This window comes from Wasmannia auropunctata, unplaced genomic scaffold, assembly GCF_000956235.1.
Source record: "Wasmannia auropunctata unplaced genomic scaffold, wasmannia.A_1.0 LD336036.1, whole genome shotgun sequence".
Lineage (NCBI taxonomy): Eukaryota > Metazoa > Arthropoda > Insecta > Hymenoptera > Formicidae > Wasmannia > Wasmannia auropunctata.
The window spans coordinates 521,410-545,579 of NW_012026854.1; the positions used below are offsets into that span (position 1 = coordinate 521,410).

The 24,170-nt window shown below is 41.6% G+C and overlaps 1 protein-coding gene across 1 annotated transcript in view; it reads right to left on the reverse strand.

The window, feature by feature from the left end:
* The window catches only part of LOC105452192 (tyrosine-protein phosphatase Lar), a 390,547-nt gene that overhangs the window by 364,783 nt on the left and 1,594 nt on the right, over positions 1-24,170 (reverse strand). The window lies entirely within an intron of this gene.

Genomic DNA, 24,170 nt, shown 5'->3' on the forward strand with positions numbered 1-24,170 from the left:
GCGTTTCACCACCGTGCGCGTTCCCGTTTCGGATACCTTTTTTTCGGTAAGTGGTGTTCCTTTCCGCCCAGTTTTCAGCCCACCTTCTCTCTCCGCTCCACCACCGAGGGATCACGGCCGGGAGCTTTGATGTGGTTATGCAGATTATTCGACACGGATATTTGGCTTTCTAGCAGTTTATACTGCTCGTCCATTTGCTTTCATTCGTCGAGCTCTTTCCTTTTTAACACGAAAGAGAAAGAGAGAGAAACTTAACGCATATCCTCGTGGAATCTCCGCGCGCAACCTCTTTTCGCGACGAAGGTTTCCTTTGGCGTTCTACACTAAAGTTTTACGCTACGCTGGAGGAAGATGTCACGCTTCCGCCGCCTTATTTTCCGCTAGCCCCTTTCTTTCGTTCATCTCATTTCTGTCGTGGTTTCCTCCGTTTGTAACGTTCAGAAATTATTCCGCAACGTCTCTCACATGTCGCGTTTGTAAAAATTCGTTCGCGAGTCGATCACAATAGCGATTTCCGAACGGTACGTCATTTCTGTCAATGTCGATCAACGTATCAATTTTAATTTTAATATATCTGCGAGTGGCAGAAAAAGAGAGAGAGAGAGAAAGAGAAAGAGAGAAAAAAATGTCGGAATTTCGTAAGTTAAATCTAGGTCTCTGCGTCATCGAGTATACTCGCGCTCTTTCAACAGCTATATATATTCAAAGTTTCTTCTTCACTCACGAACTAAATCATCCTTTCGACCCTCCGTCCGCCATTCCTTCCCAATTCCACCTATTTTCTGGAGATTGTAAATAAAACCCGCCGCTTCACCGTGTCGGCCATACTGCACAGACGACGCCATTGGTCTTATGGCAACGAGACACTAATTTCTCATGCACTCCAGTCCGCCACGCTCTGCATAATACTCACCCCGCTCTGCGGGAGCGGGATCTCTCCTCTCTCCTGTCTCTCTTCCTTCGTCGCTTCCTCCCTCGCCTCCGTATTCTTCCGTCTCGCGAGTATCCTAGGTAATTTAGAGGTTCGTAGGCTTCTTCCTCTCGCCGCGTTGCCTTGTTAAACGCGAGCGCTCCACAGTAAATTACGAGGGCGGATCGGCGCGGCGCGGGGCACGCGTTCGGATTATGCTTTCTTAAACGCTCGCCGCGCAGAAGAAGTTCGCGAGACGTCTGTATGCGCGGAGAAAGGGTATCGCGCGGCAGCGCTGGCTATTAATTAGCTGAAATTGTAGCGCTCCCGAAAGGTTGAAAGCGGTTAATTAGTATGCTCGCTTGTTTATAACAGCCGGTTTGCGTCGCCCGCCCATCGAGAGTGAGACGCGAAGAACTTTATATTCTACTCTAACGCGGTTGATTTTCTTACAATGCAGCCTGCGATCTCCCCGGACGGTCTCCCCGGAGATTTTGCTGCATATTCATTGCACGTACATCGCGGTGAACGTACGCGCTTTACGTAACGCTGTTTCGCGGAGCGACAGCCGCGGCAGGTAATAAATGTTACGTCGCCTTAGTTACTGGTATTTGCCCCCGAATCAAGGGAGCAACCGTAATGTCCCTCGTAATCAGTGATTTTGTAGTATTTCGCGCGCGCAGCTATAATCGTAAAAACCAACAACCCGATACATCCACAGCCATAACGCGATGGCGACCGAACAATTTTACCACCGTACAGCGCATGCCAATATATAAGACCTAATAACCTAATATGTTATAAAACATTATATATTTTATAACATGTCGTGTGTAGGAAACTAAATGGAAAAATGTTTGCAAGAATAAAACGTTTATACGTTTTTAAATTAAGTTTGCTCGACACGCAACATAACTCTAGACGAGTTCATTTATTTTCACGACAGAAAGATTAAGGCGACGAATACACGCATCTGCAAACTCCATAAACGCATCATTCTCGTAATACGCTTCCAGCTTCTAGGTGTGCTTGCGGGCAATATGTACGTGGTTATGTGAAATATATATATATATATATATATATATATATACACATATTTATATGTGTATGTATAGGTATATATGCATATATTGTATGTATAACGTCGCGTTGGTGCACCTGCGCGTGGTGGCTGGACTTGCGGAATTAACTGCGATCCTTAATTATCTCATGGCCGGAAACCGGAAAGCGGTACGCGAATGACACTTTTAACTCTCCGTAATTTTCTCCCCCCAACTCTGGACTATTATAATGGCTTTGCCGGATATGAAATAATCTCGCAAATAGATCCCTTCCCCACATTCCGCGAGGATTCATTGAATCGTAATGAGAGTTTGCGAGAACCAAGTAAACTGCTACTCTGCGTTATTGTAACATACCTCAATTTGTTCATTGCTTAGATTGCTTAGAAAATGTGAAAGCTTTCGATTATCATGTATGCAGAATAGCGATGCAATATCTGTATATATTTGAATGTATGTGAAGAGATAACATTTCCATTATATTTATAAAAGAAATACCTCGAATTAATATTGCAATAATAAAATTAATATTGACAATCAAATCATCACAAACGTCTGCTATTTTCGTTCGCGAATGAATTAAATGTAATAACTGATAATGTGGTATTATTCGAATATGCGCACATTTTCAACTTAATATTTTATTTCGTGCTTTTCCTCTTATTATTATTTGTTAATATTTTAAGTTTAACATCCAAAAAATTAAAAGTCGGAAGGTCCACTAAAATATTAATTAATAAATTTAATATTTACAGACAATCACGGTTAAGAGTTCTTTAATTTAGCAATTACCCATTACAATTTCCTGGCCTAATCCTAATCGATCCCGTCGCATTTGATATAGCCCTGTAAATGTCTTCGTAATATATTGAAGCCTCACCTAATTGTTGAGAGTGAAGGGGGAGAGCGAGAAACGACAGCTACGTGTTCGTTAATTAATCGCTGTCACGCCGCAAAGTGCTTCCGATTCAGCGTGATATTACACATAACACGGGGCTCAAAAGATATGTAGCGATGACGTAGGCGTCGACGTTGTCGGTGATTGTGACTCAAAGCGCAAACACACGGGAGAAGGCTTGGCACAGGGAGGACGAAGAGACACGGGGAGGTACGGAGGGAAGGGACGAGGAGGGGTTCTCTCTCTCTCGGTAGAACCGGGGAATATTAATCGCAGCCACTGTTAGCTCCTTCCACTCTCCACCCACCCCCTCGCCCACGTCCGACCATCTCGCCGGCGAGGTCCTTCAGCTCCCTCTTGGCCTAACGGGACCCTCCTCCATGTAGCGCATCAAGCCAAGAGACGGCTACTAATGAGGCCAAAAACATCAGAGTCCGGAGTTACGACCGTTCCAAAAACGTTACCGGTGTGATTTAGGGGATGATAATGGAGCGCGGACTTTACCCTCGGCAGAATATCGCGCGACGTTGCCGTTACCACTGGCTCTTTATTGTCGCGATCAGTTTTACGTTTTAGCCCGCGATTGGACTGGCGAGATATAGTGGACCGGCAATTTTTAGTGATGAAAGTATCGATCTTTTATTAGCGACGCGATATTTCGCATTTGTTCTTGTTTAGACCGTTCAAACTGTTTCATGGGGCTTGACAGTTGTGTAATAACTTAAATTCTCTGATAATAAATACAGTTAAAAATTAAATTAAAAAAAATCACAAGTCCCTTTTTATTTTTTCATTATTAAATGCAAAATGCAAAATGTTTTTTTAGTAAGAATTTCGTTTCACAAAGATAAAAAGATATTGATCGCTATCTATCACATATGATTGAATTACGACGCTTCAGAGATCTCTGTAATATCGTGGATTACACGAAGAAGTAATATAATGATGAAATAATGAAATAAGATCAAGTGAAGGAAGAGACCAATTTTGCCAATTGAAATTGGACGCTTTGACATCGGAAATTTCACCGAAAGGATTGTACGGAGCTTTCGCGGAGAGAACTTCCATTAGAGAGCCGGGGGAATGCCGTCGTTTTTCTTAGCTTATTGTAGAAATGTTCGCGATAGTACCATTTGATTCCATCGTTCATGATGCTCCTACCGCGAACACAGGTATCTGCCGGGCACTCGAGAGTTGCCTCTTATAATTATCATCGTTAAACCGACTCTTGCGGCGGTCCTCGTAAAAGTGGTTTCAAATGGACGGGACAAGTAATTCGAGGCGGGCAGTTTCGTTCGACGACGCGCGGACGCGATCTAACAACTGTAAGAGTTGAGTTTTTGACGTCCTACGCGAGCGAGCGTCGGCGTTTATAACGTCGGCGATGTTACTCGTTTCGCGGTTTCCCCCTTTTGATATGCACTTTTTGCTCGTAATAAAAGCCAGCCGGCTTCCGGGGCAATAAGAAACTGGCGTATCGCCGGGTCCGCGGAAAACACACGCCGGTAACACATCGCCCCGCAGGAAATTCGCGCAACCATTACTTATATCCCAACGTTAGTCAGCCGCAGATGCAAAAGCATTTTTCTCCGCGCCTTGCGAGTGACTATGATGCAGTATAATAATATTCCGCCGGCTCTTTTTTTTTCCCCCTCGCGCCGCACCGCTGTATTCGTCGGCAATAAATGTTAAGGTTTCTTCGCGCTTGGCACCATCCGTCGGCAACAGTCGTATTTCGCTTGCGCTTTTTTACAGCGCGTAATTAATCTTAACCTCGCAGTTGACACGAGGCCGCAGATTTTGTACACAATTGTCTCCGTAAATGGATACATTGTCATGTATCACGCGGAATGAGATTATTAACATAAATGCAAAAGAGAAAACACTAATGATAGGAAATACTGCTGTTACTGCGAGTTACAGCGATCATATGCTGATGTGCCGATGTAAGCGTATACGCTACGAAAATAACGAACGCGAGTAGTCAGTATTATTTACCATCATTCCTTTACGATGTCTAATCTGCAAATTGAAATCATTCTATATATAATTATTGTATTTATTTAAAGCTTTTGAAGATTCGCATTTTTTAAAATTTCGTATTATTAAATTGCATATGCACTCACATTCATCTGAAAACAACTTGTATTCCCGTAGTGGCAAAAAGGGTGCGTTGAAATGCAACAAGGGCGCATTCAGGAAGTGCCGTTGACGACGCACATGGCACATCACTTGACCGAGCATTGCGACGCAACGAGAGAGAGAAACAAAGAGAGAGAGACAGAGAGAGAGGGGGGGGGACGAGAGGGAGGAAGGGGGAGGGAAAGAGAGAGCCGGCCGTACAATGTTGCGACCCTTCAACAGCGGCGTTAGCGCGGTGACATTTGGTACGTATCTCGAACGTGCTACAGTCGGCGCAGACGAACATGTTCAGGTCCGCTGATTCGCGCGCGTTTCGTTGGTGCGAACACCACTCGCGATTTAGGATTTCACTTCGAAGTGACACGGCCGCCGAATTACCCGGGTAAGGGCGCCAAAGCGAGCCCCGCCGTAACTTAGCTGAAGATTTAACGGCGAGAAAGGATGGGGACTTCACGCTCGGGATGAGATGAGTCTTTCCGAGTCTCTCACCGAGCACGGAATAGAATAATCTACGCTCTTCGGGGACAAGAACGGTGGTAATTCTTCCTAATACCGTCGAGCAAGATCCGAGCAAAGAAACGTATTTCCTGACGTTGCGAGGAGCAAGTGAGAGGTAACTCCGGAGTTATGTCGTTCTTACATTAGCCGGGAACCTTGCGAAACATCAGTATTACTCTCGAGCTACTTTTCCAACGCGAATTGCTAACTCCTTCTGTTGCTTCTCAAGATAAAAAATAAGATTGCATTGAATGCAGATGTCTACTGTTTTACGCGTTTGAACGCTAATATTATTGCGGCTATCTCTCAATGTTCTGAAAAGAATTAGTTTACATTAATAATTACGTGCGAAAAATATTAAGAATTTTATTTTATACATTAAGTAGTAATTATTGTTTTGAAATTATATATCGAGCAACGTTTACAAAGGATAGCAATTAATTTCCACCAATTAAGCATCGTAAATGTTTTCGAGGCGAAGCTAGTTGCGATTAACGGCTTTTACTCGAGAATAATGCTACTCATACTGGGATGGGGGCGAGCGGAATTTTTTGTTTCAATTAGCACGCGACGCAGAAACTGCATAAACCATGGTGTTTGTAATGACTGGTATAAATTTAGCGGTACACGGTCCCGTGTGTGTATTATGCGAAAATTTGGTATAACGACCGTGGATCGCAACCCGTTTAGCCGTGATTTACGGACTCTCCTTAGGAAGTCAAGCAAAACATCGTGGACCGCAATGGCTGCGGTCGTTAGCCCGCAAAGCGACGATCTCTTATATGCGACAACAGAAATACCGATTTCTGGCTAGCAACGCCGCGCTGATAAGTGAAATCCCACGTATTATACATTGCCGTCGTGAAAATTATATCATCGCGATTTCGTCGCTATTGAGATCGGTAATGTGAAGCACGCGACGGGAATTCGAAAGCGAAATTATTGCGAATCGCTATTGATATCAAAGATAGCTGCTGCTCCAAAAGCAATGTTAGGTACGTTAATTAGTACCGTTTGTCAATCATCGTTCGTTAGCATATTCTCATCCTAATGATGGAAACTGGAACACGTAAATAGGTTAGCTCTATTAGCGATCAATAATAGAGGAAGGTGACAAGCACTATCGCAGATAAGTAAGTGATAACATAAAAAATACATCGGCTACTTAGAACGCGCTGAAAAAAATTCACGGTTCGAGAGATTGAAAGAGTATATTTAATTATTCACCTAAGAAATATCTAAAGAAGATAAAATTTGTCTCTCCATTGAAAACCTGTCGCATCTGAATAAAATTGAATATCGTAAGACTCCTGCTCTTCCTCCGCGTAGCAAGATCAATAATGTGCATCGATAGCGACAGTCAAAATCGCGAGGGAGTGTGTCGAGACTAGACGTAACAGTTTATAAGCGTTGTCTCGAGACGTGCACGTGTGCGTGGGCGCGCGAGGGATGCAAAAGTGCCGAAAAAAACGACCCTCGTCGGCGAAACTTTCGTGAGATTTACGAGGCGTTTCGTTCGGACGGGATGTCTCGGGCCGTGGCTGACAACTTTATTCTATCGGCAGTAGACTTACCAGACCTACCATTACCTCCCATAGACACCGAGGAACGAGGAACCTACACATTTTCCGCCATCGAGCCGCCTCGAGTCACCTTCCCTCCCCCCGCCCCCCCCCTCTCCAGCCACGACCACGTCGCTGTCGCCAATTTCTCTGCGTCGTCTTGGCCATATAAGCGTATAAGTGCATCCACGGTCCGTTGAGTTGCTCGTTATCGACTACATATCGAGTGTACGCGCAACGGGGGATCAACAGGAAAGAGCTCTCTCTCCTTATTGATCCAACATCCTCCTTCGTCTCTATTTTCTCGATTTTCTCGCGAGAAATTAACCATCGCTTATTTCATTACGGACATCCATTAGAGATTCTCAGAAATTAGCGGAAAAACGTGTCGCTTTTAAACGTTATTATCCAATACCTTCGTTACATCGCGCTTTTCAATTTTTATTATATGTTGTTTTTTTTTTTTGCTTTAGATCGTGCTCCGCGAAAAACAATACGTTTGCCTCCCTTTTTCGTCCTTTTTCCGCCCCCTTTCTCCCTCGCGCATTGTTTTCTCTCGTGTTGGAACACAGAGCCGCAGGATAGCGTCCATCTGCTCGCGTAAATTCAATTTGTGCGGTGTATCCCCGCCGAAGAACTCGTAAACGGCGACTACTAATTTTACGAGTCGCGCGCGCCCTGCCCTTATCTCAGCGAGAAAGAAGGCGGAGAGAAGAAGCGAGGGAACGGAATGCCAATGGTAACGAGCCGAATAATCAGCGGCTAACGAAGGGAGGTCGCTCGTCGTGGCGGCGTGCAAGGGAAGAAAAGACGAGAGGCGGAGAAGGGAGGGAGGGAGGAGAGGGCGTGAAGAAATAAAGCACCGTAAGCACTCTGACTTAACGCCAGCAAATTCCATTTTGCACGTTCTACCGACGCTGGCAGAGCGTGGCAAAGAAAGTCGGGGGCGCGGAACAAAGGGAATGAGGGATGAAACAGTGGACTGAGCGTGATTACTTAGGCAGACGCGCGAGAGAAGAAGCGTCGTCCCGGTATTACACGACTTACGGGATTCTTCAGTGATGATCTCAAGAGTGGCTTCGGAAATAATTATAGTCTAAAATTACGTGACTTCTATTACTCTCGGCTCATTTTATTTTAAATTATAAAAGAATATTCAAACGTTCAAGATTTTTTCGACTCTTTATTTTTTTTTTTCTTATTTCAACGATCTATTGCCCACAATATCGATGCATTTAATTCTGAGAGCCATTCTTTTTTACTCTCATTTGCATCAACTTGTACGATAATTTACATGATTTTAATTAATTAAATGCTGCATATAATCAATTATATTGCGCGTTTGTCATTAAGAATTCATTAAAATCCAGTAAAACATTCCGAACATGAAAACGACATTAAAGGTAAATCGTTCTCTTGACATCATTACTGTTCCTCAAGTTATTGAAATGTGAACTTCACGTGAACTAGCATGAAACGAACGGGCACGATGAACGAGCGAATCAATCGGCGCTGATTTACGAGAAGGCCGTTACCGTCGCGAGATAAATTACGTTAGTAAACGGGCATGATGGCGATAAATTTGATATTGGTGACGGATCGACTATCCGCACGTGACGCGAAAAAACCGAAACGTGTATCGATAATCCACGAGCAATCCCGCGCTTCCGTTCGTGACGATCTCGATGATGTAGCGCTTGACTCTTGAGATTACAAGGCGCATTATAGCCGAGCTCCGTGCGGTCGCAGGTGTTTCCATGTGATATTACAGCGTTGACAATTCCACGAGATGTGTCACAGAGAGGAGTGCGTGCGAACGTGCCGCGCGACGTGCGGTAAACCATCGGGATCATCGAAGGGCGATTGGGCTATTTGCGAAAGCAGCGGAGTAACATTACATTTTGTTGTGTTGTTGCACGTAATTGGCACGGCAATGGAACAACTTTATTCCGCTTTGCATTGCAAATTTTGCCCGGCAATAATTCAAAATACGATTTCCACGTTCTGGTTCGCCAATGCCATAAGAACGGCTCAAATAATGGATATATCCAACAGTAATCAACTGTTCGTAATTTGTGCTTGTCGCGTCTATACCCCGTGTCCAGCGAAAATGACGATCGCATATGTCACATATGTCAACCATTCGAAGTTCATCATTTGTATAGTCAAGTAGTATCGGAAATGTCGAGCGCGAGCAATCAGGCGATCGTCATATCATGTTGATTAGCGCGCGCGCTATTTTTTTTTCAATATCCCTGAATGAGTATCCATCATGAAGCTCAAGTGGTTCCGACGATACAGCTGTACGATCAAATATGACTGCCTCTAGCGCAACTACAGTGTACGATATAAAGTGCGTAGCAAATTTATTTGTAATAAATTTATACACAACCTATTTATAATATAAATTATTTACAATTATACGACCGATTATGTCTTTATTTTCGATAAACATAACTCAACTTAATTCTAAAGTCTCATATTTTGGAACATTCGTATCGAATATAGGAAAAAGTGCAGAGAATTTTATCTTTCCACGGACATATTTTCACAATCCCAGATTCATCGTACGATTATCATCCAATAAAAAATTAATTCGTCGCTCAATGCGCTTTAAATTGTCGGTTTCTATTGAATAAATATGCCGCTCGAACGGCCACAGAGGAAATGGAAGTGCATAATTTAATATGCTCTGAAATTAAATTTTCATTTGCTTATGTATCATAGATATATAACACAGATGTTTAATTTGGTGGGAACGTGAATTTCAATATTCCAATTCTTTCAATGTACGATTGTCACAAAATCGTTATACTAGCTTCTTGAATAATTAAGTATACTTGGTAAAGAGTGGTATCAATTATACTTTAATGATACAATTGGCGCTCGTCAAAATGATGATTATATTTCTCCAAATATAATCATATATTGTAAGCTAAAATGTGAAACAATGTGAGCACAAGCGACTCAACAGAAAATGCCTCGAAATATTGAAATATCAAATTTTTCAAATTTCATAAAAAATGTATACAAGTAGTACATGGTAAAAGATATCTTTCCAGTTTTTTTTTTCATATTTTGTAGTATCAAAAGTTGTAGTAGCAACAATCTTGAATCTATATTTGCTACGTAAAATAAAAGTCACAAGTAGAATTGATTTGTTTAAAACAAAATGCGAAATAAAATCTTTCAATACATCAGACTGAATATAATTGGATAAATGATTATATCAGACAAAATATAATTGGGTAAATGATTAAAATGTGGTTTGGCATTTATTAAATAATTCAGTATATCATAATTGTTAAATAGCATGTGAATAAAAATACGATATATTATAAAATATTACTTTAAATGACTATAGATTTTCCTTTTGTGTCAACTTTAATTTATATATTCATATATTTATAATAAGTATCAAAAATATAATAGAAAAAGAAGGGAAGAAGACAGACAAACAGAGAGAGAGAGAGAGAGAGAGAGAGAGAGAGAGAGAGAGAGAGAGAGGAGAGAGAGGAGAGAGAGAAGCTTTGACGTAAGATTCTCACTGTACGATTACGCCATGACAATCACGCAAAATCGCATCCAAGTGATCCTCAAGAAGCGAGCGCAATCCTATCCGTAACACAATCTCCAAGTAGGATCGATCTCAAGATTTGGTCGCGAACGTGCGCCGCAAATCTGTAATGCTCGAAAATTTAGCCGCTGATTTAGAATCCAGTCGATTACTCATAGTGTTACGCTTAGAATTGCAATTTCTATTTACATCGCGTTATTATTCACGTTACAATCTTACAGTAGGATTAAAAAAATGTATATAATCGTGAGAGCCAAAATTAGCCTTTTAGGAACGCTATACTTCAATATTAATTCGAACTCCCAAAATTATCCGTTATATACAAGTAAATTTATCGCTCTTATATAACAAAGTAAGCATGTTCGAAAATGCGTTTTAATCGACAGCGCAAATCGATTTAGAATTTCTTCGAAAGACAGAGTCGTCGCTATTGCGTTTCATAACCGCTCCGCGCGAACTTCGTGCGGGCCAATTGTTTGAAATTAATTCCCGGGCCCATACGCTCTACATATCTGCAGATTAATATGCTTGCGTTCCAAGCTGCCTACCGAGCTCAAGGTACAAATCTATACCGCGATCGTACGTGGGTGATTAATATGGGATCTGTTCTTGAATGGCATATTTGAATATATAAATATAAGCATAAAATATATTATGTATAATTAATATATATATATATATGTACATATAGTACGTAATATTTATAAATTGATATTTTAAAATAAAAGCGAGATTTAGCAAAAATATTTATTTTTATTATTTCACATATAAAACGTACAAAATTATTTGATTTCAGAAACTGTGTCACGATATTCGATATTTCGCGTGATAAAAAAAAAGTGTACGAAATAATAATGAAGCAAGTGACGAGAGGAAATTCCGTTTTCTTGTAAGAAAGTCGGGCGGTCAGTATGGTATATCTCTGCATCGAAGAGACCGGAACAGCGGATGAGGGAAGAGATAAAAAGTAAAATAAAGAAAAAAAATAATATAAAATGTTCTCTGAAGTTACGCCGAGCCGCGGGTAGTCGGAACCAAAGGATGTAAAAAAGACGATTGTAAGAGGAGTAAAAACCGTAAGAAAAACACGACGGATCGCGGCGACGAAGAAGATCGGTAAAAGGAGGCAGAGGGTGATCCACAGAAGGCAGAAGAGCGGTTAAGATCGATGAAATTCGTTGCGATAAAGCAACGACGAGGACGATGGAGAACGGACGAAGACGGAAAGAACTCTCGTCTCTCGTGATGACTGCACGGATTCGCGCTGTATTACTTTACAAGAACGTATGGCCAGAATACATATCGCGTCCAAGGGACATGAAATAGGATATGTTCCGATCTTTCGCGATAGATGTGACCGGTCCCTTTGGATTTTGCAACTTCGTCTTTCACCAGTCAACTTTGATGTTTCACATGGTGTATGACGATCTTATTCTTAAGAAAGATACACAGATTCTGCACAACCGTCCTTTATGCTTACTTCAAGTAACAGTAACTATAATAATTCATTCTTTTAAACAAATAAAAAATAAATAATTAAATAAAATGCGCGAACAAAATGACTCCTCAATACACATGACTTACAATTAGATATTAAGCTATAATGTAACATAACTAATAAAATTTTAACATTAATTACTTCCATATATAATAACGATCAAAGGCAATCGTTATTAAATTGTTTTGCGTGTCTTATACACTGAATTAAAAAAAACACATAATATATTGTAAGCCTCAGGGGTTGATATATAAGCACTCGAAAACCACCAAACGGTATTCACATGTAACAAAGGTAAGTACTTTCTTTTAAGCGTTTTGTAATGAGTAAAATTGATGTGCTAAATTTATAAAGTGGTAATCGATCATAACGATAAAAGTCATATCTGGGAATTAGAACAAAGAAGCACGTATCAATTGCGAATAATCAAGTTTCAATATTCACTAATAAAATTTCGAAGACAAAAAATCGTTGTATGAGTCATGAAGTTGAATGGAAAAATATCATTAATTCAACATCAAAACTCAAACGTTTAAAATTTTAATTAGAAGCAACGAAATTATCGGAATGAACATGAGATAATTTAATATTTATTCTGCATTTTGGTCTTATAAACGTTTTGATCGTTGTAATGAGATTCTAATGTTCTCGACATCTATGTAAACGTATAAAAGTTTGTTATATTACCCAATTATAAAATTTCTTGTAATTTCATTATGTATTTATTATGTTAATAGTATTCATGTAACTTCTATTGCGAAAATTTAAATAAATATTAGCCGCATACAATTTTCTCATACAATCAATTAGATCCTTTCCTAGATATCCTCGCGAGCGATTCCACCACAATGCGAACATTTATCTCGCGTACCAAGGAACACGGAGCTAGCATCGCAATTCGAAAAACATCGACGTATATGCGCGCTCACGCCGACACAATGGACTCATCTTGCACCGCCAACCTTTGCCTTTTGTTCCGCGACTGGTACTTGCATTTCAAAAAGCGGCAGCTTCTACCGCGAACAGCGGAAGAGGTGGAGCGTCCGGGTACCGGGAAAGGGGTTGCAGGGAACGAGAGCAGCGAGAGAGAAAAAGAGTGAGGAGGAAGGGAGGGAGGGAAAGAGAGAAAAGGGCGGAATGCGCGCCACGCGGCAGTGCCACGCTCGGGGGTAGTTTTGTTGTTTGCGGATCTAGCGCAAGAGGGGGGAACACAGGAGAAGAACCGTGGGGTAGCATGGTGAGTTGGTGAACACACAGAGAGGGTACGAAGGGAGGGAAAGCGGTGGCGGCGCCTCTGCCGCCGAGGGGAACGGCAACAGAGAGCGCTTGGGCTTTGGAGTGGAGTTCGATCCCCCGGTTGAGGTTTTGTTCCGCCATTGTGATAACTCAAACAATGCAGGCTTGACTGGCACTGTACACGAAGGGATGAAGGCGCGCGGAGGGACGCCGCGCCGGAGAGGGGTAGCGAAGCCTCTCTCCGACGACGAGGTTCTCCTCCCGCCCGCGCCGCCCGGCCTCTTTCGCAACGTCGAAACGGGCGTCCCGTGCGTCTAGCCAGTGCGTCCCTGTCGGCACTCTTGCTTTATGTGCTGGGCTCTTCGCGGTACCGCCGATTCCTTCCGCCTCCTTTCATCTCGCGCTATTTCATACAAATACGACGAGACGCGACATCGTGCATAGGCATCGTTCACCGAAAGCGCGCCTACTATGCTTTTTCAAGTTCTCCGACAATTGCCTATATGCATGGCCGCGAATATGAAAAGCCTCATTATTGAGCGAGACGAAAGACTGATTTATCGATAAGAAAAATCGTGCGGCACAAGGTACATCTTCGTAATGGATATACCACAGAAATTCATAATTTATGACGACGAGCTTTCTTAGTCGGCTCGAGATGCGCACTAAAAGCGGATCTTCATTCTATAAAAATATGGATGCAAAAATAGAGGGATTTTTCCTATAAACGACATGAGAAGCTAAAAGAGCTTCAATATATGTCACAGTACCGGCTTCATGAGAAGGTCGACCGTGAAACCTCACGAACTACCGCAGCCCAATAATAAAAATAGTTCGCGTCCCTAAATCGTCAAGCACACGAGAGAGAGCATGACTCAGGCATTTTATCGAGGCGAAAAGACCACGAGGTCAAATATAACACCGAATCAGCACGTTAAATTAACACCGCGAACCCTGACGTTATTAAATAAAGTTAATTGTAATCTCTTTTCATCCGGTACATGAGATTAAATGGTAGGTATCATCCTAAAACGTATAACGAAATACTTCAACTTTACAGTGAGTAGCTTTACCACATAGTTTTGAATTACACGATCTGTATTGTACGTCGAATATCATACCCGTGATATTCGACAGCGTGTAGTCCGCAGTTACCTGAGGAGTATCAGTATGAATCGGGTATTCCAAGTCGGTACGTTTGTATTCTAAAGCAATGCGAACGGGGCGCGATTCAAAGCCGCTTTGCACGTACGACGCGGCATCAAATGTTGATGAATAAAGCAACAACTTTATCGAGAGACAGTTTCAAGGTACGGTAAACGATATCCCGAAGTAACAGTAGCCTGTCCGAGGAGTATACGCGTAATGGGAATACAAGTGCGTAAACCGGAAGTTTGCTCACCTATACGAATTCACAGGCTCGCGCTGCTTCTTTTATTACGCGGGACGACCCGTCGCATAAACGTGAAATATTCTGAATTATTTATGCTTATGCATACGCGACTCAGAATTATAACGCCTCTGCGACAGTTTTATTGCGGAGTCGGGCGTCGCGCTGATTTAGATTTATGACGACGGAGGCAGGACTTTTTTCAGGGTGGCGCGATAACGTCCCCTCGTTATCGACGTTCGACGACGATAATTAATGCGCTGAAAAGCGAATGACGTTATACGAACGGTCTAAAACCTTGGCGAGAACACGGGGCGAGCGCGCGCAACAACGCGTAACTCGCGGCTGTTGCATATTCATAAATAGACAGTAACGACAGTCGGAGAGGCTTCCGGCGGAGATCTAGTTTGTAGGTTTCCCATGTTTGTTAACTCCTCTCTGCCGTTTATGTGCCAATAACCTGTACGTTTTACCCCGCGCGGCACCAAACGTCAATTAACGCGGTTGGTACACAATGTCGTCGCGGCGGAGAACTATCGTGAATTCGAGCGTACGGTGTTAGCAACACTCGAGTTCTATTTTTTCGCTGAGAGACTCAAAAGCTAGAGCTGAAAAAAAATATTTTTAGATAATTGATTAAAGCACTCAATAGAATGAACAACAACTGTAGAGAATCTTGTTAAAATATAATCGGAGTCAATCATACAGTTATGAACAGTTCAAGGAATAGTCTATCACGTATTATAAAATGATTTCTAAATGCGTGCTAAAAATAACATCTAAAAACGTGATTTATCACCTTAAATCAATTTTTGAAAATTTCTTGATTGAAATCGTTTTAGACAAATGAAAAACATATTTATTATTCTATTTTTCACGTCGTAATAAAAGTTGTTTATCTCCCTTTTCCCTTCCCATTATCACGTTAGTTATATGTATTTTTATACATAATCGCATTTCTCTCTCTCTCTCTCTCTCTCTCTCTCTCGCTTAAGAAATTATTGTATACAGCCTATAATAATTACTCAGATCTATTTCAATTGATATATACTGTCACGAAAATTTACTGTTATGCATCGAACTTGATCCGATTCGCAAACGGCGGCGATGGCGGCGAAATTGCCGAGATTAAATGTCAGTCGCAGCTCGGCCAAAAGCCAATTCCGCTTTTGCCGAACGCTCTTTGCGCAAAGTACGAGCGGCCTATACTCTCTTGCCGTCTTCCGAGCCCGCGGCGATCTCTCGACTAATCACGATGTGAATCACAAGAGAGAACGGGGGAGCAACTGAGTGAAAGAGAGACAGAAGAGAAGAGAAAAAGAGGGAGAAACAGAGAGAGAGAGAGAGAAATCGAAATTAGAACCGTGGCTGTATCAAATCTAAACCCCATGTACATCTACCCTATCATTTTCAGACGAACATTGCAGGATGTGTGAGCTTCATAGGCACGCACGGAACGAACGCGTCAGACCTCTCTTCGCGACGTCACTCTCTTGTGCTGGTACTCTGTCATTAACATTCCCTTCGTACCTTCTCTCGTACTTCCTTCTCATCTCTCTTCCGTTCGTTTATATTTTCCTGTTTCCGGCTTGCACCATCTATCCATCGTTTCTTCTGGACTTTAGCTCGTTAATCTTAGCCGGTTATCCTTGCCCGTTTTCTCTTTCCTTCTCCTTCTCTCTTTCTCTCCCTTTCGCACGTTCTATCACGTTATCTTCCTTCTCATCGACTTTAGTCTGTGTGACCCACTTTCGTACTTCCCGCGTTCCTTCCGCTTCTTTAATGCTTTCCTGTATAAGTACTTTCCTCTTATTTATGAAACATCTGTTTTACAACTTTTTATATTTTGTTTGCATCAATAAATACCAAGATTTTTACCGATTTAGCCTATATAACTTTGCGACAAGTGTAAATTAATATTTGACGATTCGTATGATAATAAGCTTTTGTGAATTTAATTGGAGTTGACAAATCTTTTATTTCAATTCAGCAAAACGCTCGGATTCAATTTTCTATTTGACTTTCTTAGAACTTAATATATTATCAATATATTATATTATCCACAGTACAAAAGAAAATTTTAAAGTGAAAAAGTTAATTACAAATATGACATAAAAAAGCTGTTATTTTTTACGTACTCTTCAATTTCTTCGTAAACACATCCCTTGTTACCGCGTCGCACTCTCCGTATCGTATTATTTTATTCGTTCGCTTTGGGAGCAGCTTATCCCCGAGCGATAAGCCTCGCTCCGTCTCTCTCTCTCTCTCTCTCTCTCTCTCTCTCTCGCTCCGTCTCTCTCTCTCTCTCTCTCTCTGGTCGCCCTTATTTCTCGGTTGAGTTCCTGCCTACCTCTAGACGCGCGCTCGTTGCCGACGCTATTTCGTGCAACGCTCACTGCCGCAAAAACCGAGTCACCCGCCCGCCGCCGCGACTGCTGCCTCTTATCCGCCTTGTCCCAACATCGCGGCCGTTTATCGTAACTTCACGCTCCGTGAATGTACGTCACGGCCGCTTCGGGCTCGTTTTGTCGACGACGAAGCCTGTCCCGAAACGTCGAGATCCACGCGAGACCTCGCCGCGCCGCGCCACGCTGCTTCAGCCTTATCACACAATTTTCGAGACTATACAGCATTTTAATCGTGTGCGATTAAGTTCGGAGATTAAAGCAATCGATCGGCCATGTATCCTACTTGTGATCGCGTTAAGAAGAAAAATTAGACTGCCCTGAATGATCATTAAGGTGCGATAAGGTATCTCCTTGTTACTTATTAATTATAGAAGCGGTAAATAAATTATTCATCTAGAACGGCGTATGTTTCCTTAATATCTTTAACTATATATATGTATCTCTTATCTTACATCTCAAATAATTTATAGTACCAAGCAAGCGATGCAATATAATAACAATGAATATATTTTTGGGAGAAATCTCTGAACAAATATATCCATGAAAATAGAAAAAAACGACGGATAACGAGGAAGAGAAAGAAAAAGGAAGAAGTGATGGTCCTTAAGCCCTTCCGTGTATCCCCCTAGGCAATCCGACGAATGCGACCGACGAAACAGGTGCACGTTGAAAAATTCACCGACCGTTAAAGGTAGGGATGGAGAAAAGAGTAACCTGGGAGAAGGCTGAAGCATCGGACGGCACGAAAGAAAAGCAAAAGCGAAATGCGAACGATGGGCACGGGAAAAAGGGATTTCACGGTATTGGGGCACCTGCCAGGGAAAAAAAAAAACCGAACGAGGTGAGGATCGAGAGAGAGCGTTTGTAAAATATCCATCTTTCATTCGTCTGCATGAACGTGTCATTTTTGATATTACTTCTACCCGGACTATCGATCGTTTCCGACCGCTTGGCGTTTCGCACGAAATTGGGTTGCATAAATGTGCCCGGTGCAACAATACATCCGTTTTTAGGTACGAGTAGAGTCGACAATATAATGTACATGTCGAGTCGTACATAAATGCGAGCGAACCCATCGTTACCGTCATCATCGCGTGCAATCGCAAAGATGGATTATGTGAATTATATGCAGAAATTTAGCACAAATATCTAATATCTCCCAATAATTATCAAAAAGAGCTGTTGTTTATTTATTTCGTAAATTTTCTCTCTCTCTCGTTTTTTTTTTGCGGCAGAAAGAACGGACATTTCATAGCGAATATTCAACCAGTATTTACGCTCGGACAAGCAAAAATCTGTTTTTTATAGCACTTCATTGCGGCGCGACTAACGCGCAGAAAATTTCCATGAGTATTCGCCGACAGCCATCGTACGGCACGCAACAAAGGAATAAAATGCAGGGCTTGAATGATGGAGAATGCGATATAAACCAATTGCGTCCTCATCGCGAAAGTTTAACATAGAGCGCGGATAATGAAATTAACGCGCACGTACAGGCACACGGCTCCAGCTCGTTCGCTAATCATTTGGTAAAATCGTGCAAATGGAATAATAACATTATACTCGAGCGAAGTTTGGCGTGAGAATTTGTGTGTATGCAACTTTTTATGCGCGAATTATCACATTCAAATTAATTTATTTTGATCAATCGATGTAAACCGATTTTTCGATATATCCTTTCGATCGATGCAAAAACTGATTCCTCTTAAGAGATGAAATCCGTTTGAACGCGACTTATCGCCTCGCTCCAAAAATAGTCGAACTGTTTTGAATTGATTGAAATCGGCACTTAATGTGACGATTTCATCCGCGCCAAAGTCAATTAATTGATCGATTCAGCGTAAAGATTATTCGCTTAATCTAGTTTCAAAAAAACTGTCCGATATAACTAAAAATATGTGACGTTAAACACATAAAAAATCTCAGTGACGTGCGGAAAACAATTACCTTTTATTAGCTTTTTCCTGTGAAAAGTCTCTCGCATTACCTGTTTGCGCATTTTATGGAATGTCAAATATCCACGAGTATATCACATTTCTGACATATGATGTATAAATATGTCTACATTTTGTCTCAACGTTGCATCGTTAATGCGTTCCCTTTCCAATTAGTAAAAACGAGATTATCAGAGTGCGTTATATATATATATATATATATATATCATCGCAAAACGAGAAATATCATTTGATCTGATCTTCACGCCGATAACAAGAAGGCAAAACGTTACGGTCAAGGCGGCCTATCGCCAACCTATCGCGTATGATAATTGGGCCGATTGCGTCTGACGTTCAGGCCCTCCTTCAGACGCCGAGGCGATCACGAGCAGGGCACCATGGCGTTCGTGGCGAGGAGGTGATATATCATGAGATGATCGATATGTCCCGTGGGCAGAATACGCCTTGCGGTGAGAGACGTCAACGCAACCGATCGCAGCTCTCTGAATAGAGCAGAGGCGGTTCTCTCAATTCCTCCCTTCTCTCTTCTCTCCTACTTCTCTATCTCTCTCTTTCTCTATCTCTCTCTTTCTCTCTCTCTCTCTCTCTCTCTCTCTCTCTCGGCATTCAGTCGAGATATGATGAATCGGCCTAATTTCGCGGACGGAAGGTCACGTAAGCTCGGTAAATCTTAGCCAGCGCTATCGTGCCACGGAGTAACGCCATCGGAACGCGGCGTCAGTGGCGCTATGGCGCCGTTTCGGAGGACCATTTCGTAGGGACGTAACGCCCGCTGCGTGGCAGGCAAATCCCAGGCAGGATCTGGATATGGCCCGTGCAGGAAGCGATTCCTAAATCATATCACCGCGTTCGCAACACATGCTAGAGATTCCCGAAACTATTTGCGGTGTGCTGAGAGCCATGCGTGCGAGCGCAACGTGCGGAACGCACACGTACGCACGTTCGCTCTCTCGCGTTCTCTCTCCTGCATTTCCCTCTCCCTCCCTCCCTCCCTCTCTCTCTCTCTCTCGCTTTCGGAATGCCATAGCACGGTTCGTTCCCTCCGTCGAGAGCCGCAGTCCCGCCCGCAAACGCTATCGTCCGCGCCGCGAATCCCTCCGGCGAAGCGGCGTATAACGTTGCCATCCTGCGCACCATTGGGACGCTGAACGAGCCTCTCCACCATCCATAATCACCCTCAACGTCCTGTCGATGAGATTAATGTCGCACCCGCACCATCGACGTCACCGTGTCTCGCAGTTCGGCGCCCCCGGCATTTGTTAAATGCCGTAAAACGCCGTTAACGATCGAAACTTGAGCTGAGGATGTAGGAGTTTGGCGTGCTAAATGCTGCTTCGATTTATCGATTATATAGCTCCGACCGATTCAATTCAATGTCTTAAGCGTCGTAAGCAGACGTCAGGAACGAGAGAGAGAGACAGATCATTAAAGACAAATATACATATAACGCGAGCGAGCACAGAGATATTAAAGACTCAGCTTCGCACAATATTTATTATCTGTTGAAAGTGCAAATCGATATGTGCATCGAAAAAGTGTTTTCCTTTCACCTTTCGTATTTTTCGTACTCTTTTATTCTAGCGACATAGCGAGCAAGCGCGTAACAATGTTCATATACACGTTGCATCAAAGTTCAAGTGTACATCGCGTAAGTGTACCTTCCGGCTATGTATTTTTGCTCCGTACGACGACAGTGCCGCAGGTAAAACGGAGAAAATCGCACGACATTACGGTTAAAAATAAACAGCTATAAATAATAGCGACTATAAATACAGATTAATCAATATTCCGCGCAAACGGAACTGTAACTCGAAATAAAAGCGTTTAAAGCGAGAATTAAATGACGACTAACTGACACCGGGCGCACTTAAGCCGCCATGACGAATATGTTCATCGATCGTAATCGCCAGATATAATCACCACCGCGTCGATGAGATTAATGTCATCAGAGAGCGAAGTTAGCGTGTGAAGCGTATGAGAGACTACATGTGCGTTACTAATCCGTGCGACATTTAACAAGATTGCCCTTTAAAAGAGCGCCGTCAGTAATAGAATACTAAAAAAAGACGGAAGGGTTAAAAATAAAAAAAAAGTTAGAAGCCACGTATTCTGAAGTAATACCATATTCCTTTGAGAACTATGAAAGATATAGTAAGATATTTTTACCAATAGGAAAATATAGTAAGATATTTTAATCAATTTTCCACGTATTTTCCACATCGTTGCGCAGTCCAAGCTGGTATATTTAATCAATAAATCTTGGATAATTCCAGATCTTACTATTAAGTTTAAATTATCCGGAATACCAGCAATTTCGAAAATTATCCGTTTAATTGAAATTATTGGAATTTCGGGTTACGTTTTGAGGGAATTGATAAGCAGGTAGTAGCTGGCTAGCTGAACAGCAGTATGGGCGAATATAATATTGCTTTAACAGTTATACTATAATAAAATTCGTATTTGGTAACAAAGATATTGTTGAATTAAGGTACGAAATCAAATACATAGGAAATACAGGAAGGATAATGTCGAAAATCATATAACTTTCCAATAATGACAAAATCGTCCTCGAATTTCAGTAATATCTTTACCACAAATATAAATAAATTCGTTATCTGCAAGAGCAGACACTGGACCTTAAATTGCACGTTTTTATTTATTCCGCCGAGTATCGGACAGTAATCGAAGAAGAACCGAACGCGTGGGTGGGATCCACAATCGATATCAATGTCGTCGATGATACGAGAGGAAATACTGCCTACATGCACGCGAATCCTACAATGAAATAAAACGAACATGAATGACATCTACTCGTTTTCTCTCGAGTAATTCTCGTATACGGCCATTATCCGAAATCAATCGTGTACTCTTGAGGCGTTGAATCAAAAATACCTCGTCGCACCGTTCCATATTCTAATACACCGACAAACTACCCACTTTCTTTTATCGTTACGATTCTGAACGCAAAATCGGGATGTAAAATATATTTCCTGATGTTATTATACCTTTAAACGACACAATCGATCTGCGCAAAGCAAGATTATGTATAATCCGATGTATCAAAGCGATTGGTAATCCTATCAAATACAACGCATTCGAAACATAATAACGGCCTCAGCCAGTCAAGCCGTAATTTCCTGAGGCGAAATCTCACGCCTGAAGGCAATTAGTGGACATTGCTTCTGATAAATATGATAATTACAAACCGGGTAAGCATAAACAAGGACAACGAGTCCTTAATATATTTTTTATGCATAGACTACAGTTTATTATAGCACTTTTTATTTCCATTCCTAATGTTTAAAAGACGTCCTAATTTTTTAGACACGCTTCAAATATAATTCTTAACATATTAAGGTACTTTTTGATACAATTTAATATTATCATAATTATAAATAAAGATACTAAATATATATATATATATATACTATATATATATACATATATATATATAAAACTAAAAAATTGAATTAATTTGAATCGCGATGAAATTCCTGACAGATTTTTTTCTCATAGCATATTTCAAATTTGATTTCGGATTGAAAAACATTATCGTATCACGGAAGGATATATAGAAATATGACGTTCCCCTTCATTTGAAACGAAGGAGGTTAGACAAGTACTGAAATAGCCGTATCCGTGGAAAACCGCCGGGGGGATCAGAGAAGTAAAGTTTCGTAACTTATTGCCGGAGGATTCTCGGTACACCTGGTACTTTGTTCGCCCAGTACACGCGGCAGGAGACGAGTGTACTGTGCGTACTTTCGTGGATCAAACTCGTACCTCACCTCCGTAATCTTTGCTAATACCTCGAATATTCGTAAGCTGCTACTCAAGGCAAGCGGGAAGCATAATTAGGTGCGGAAACGTAAATGCTCCACTGACGATCAGTTATTTGTACCGTGTACGTATACACATGTGCTTTAATCTTCTGCCATAACGAGCTATCCCCCCCCCCATCTGAGCACGCGGGGCGGCATTAGCGCGGAGTTAAAGTTGCAAAAGTTAAATTGGGGGATTTAAAGAATAAGAGTAATACGAATAATGTCTTTTAAAGGCGAGCTAAATACAATTAAGCGCGAGTAAAATTGTTTTCTTTAATAAAAGTAATTATTCCAGATGTTGTTCCATTAAGAAATAATATTTATACTGTGCGTTTTGCATTATCATCTTAATTCTTAATTCTCATCCCTTTCAGTTTATACCGATATGTTATCTTGAGAATTATGTATGATTCCATTTATGTATGATTCTATCACAACATCAAAGTGTATTATCTTCAAGAAGATGTTGCACATGTTTGAATGCATAAACGGAATTCGGTATTTCGGGTACAGAAACGTAATCTCGAATTTCGACGCTTGGTAATAAATATTAAACGAAGATAGCTTAAGCTTTACGCAAATTTATCAGAGTCGGATTCGGAATAAAGGAGATAAAGATACATGCAGTGTACGCTTTGAGAATCTTGTCTCTCTGCATATTAGTGGGTCTCTGTATCTTTCGCATGTGTGTACGGCATTTGCATGCAGAGGAATTTCTTAGAACCAACATATCCGTATATCATATAGATACATATCGTAGAAATTGTCTCAGAAAGCTGGTACGATTACCATTATCTTCCACGGAGAATGGAGAAAAAAATAAAATCCTTAATCTAAAGTACTTAAGGACAGATAACAAAATCCGCCGTAGGGAGATAACAACTAAAAGATTCTGTGCTTCGGGGTTACGCGATAAAATTACACGATAACGGCAATGTGGCGTAAGCACCGGCTCATTGGAATATCAAATGCCATGCTCCCCGTTCGCTAAAGATATCCGCAATAAATTATTGCGAATCCACACACACACACCCAAACGATCGTCTTGTCATCCATATGTAAAGTATCTAAGAAGGGATCACTTTAAATAGGTACTCGATTGACGCTACGATCTGCACAAACACAATAGTACGCTCGAAGTTAAATCTTCGGATCAGCGGAGAGAAGTTACAACTTAAATTTTTGATACAATCGTTTTTGACGTTCACGAG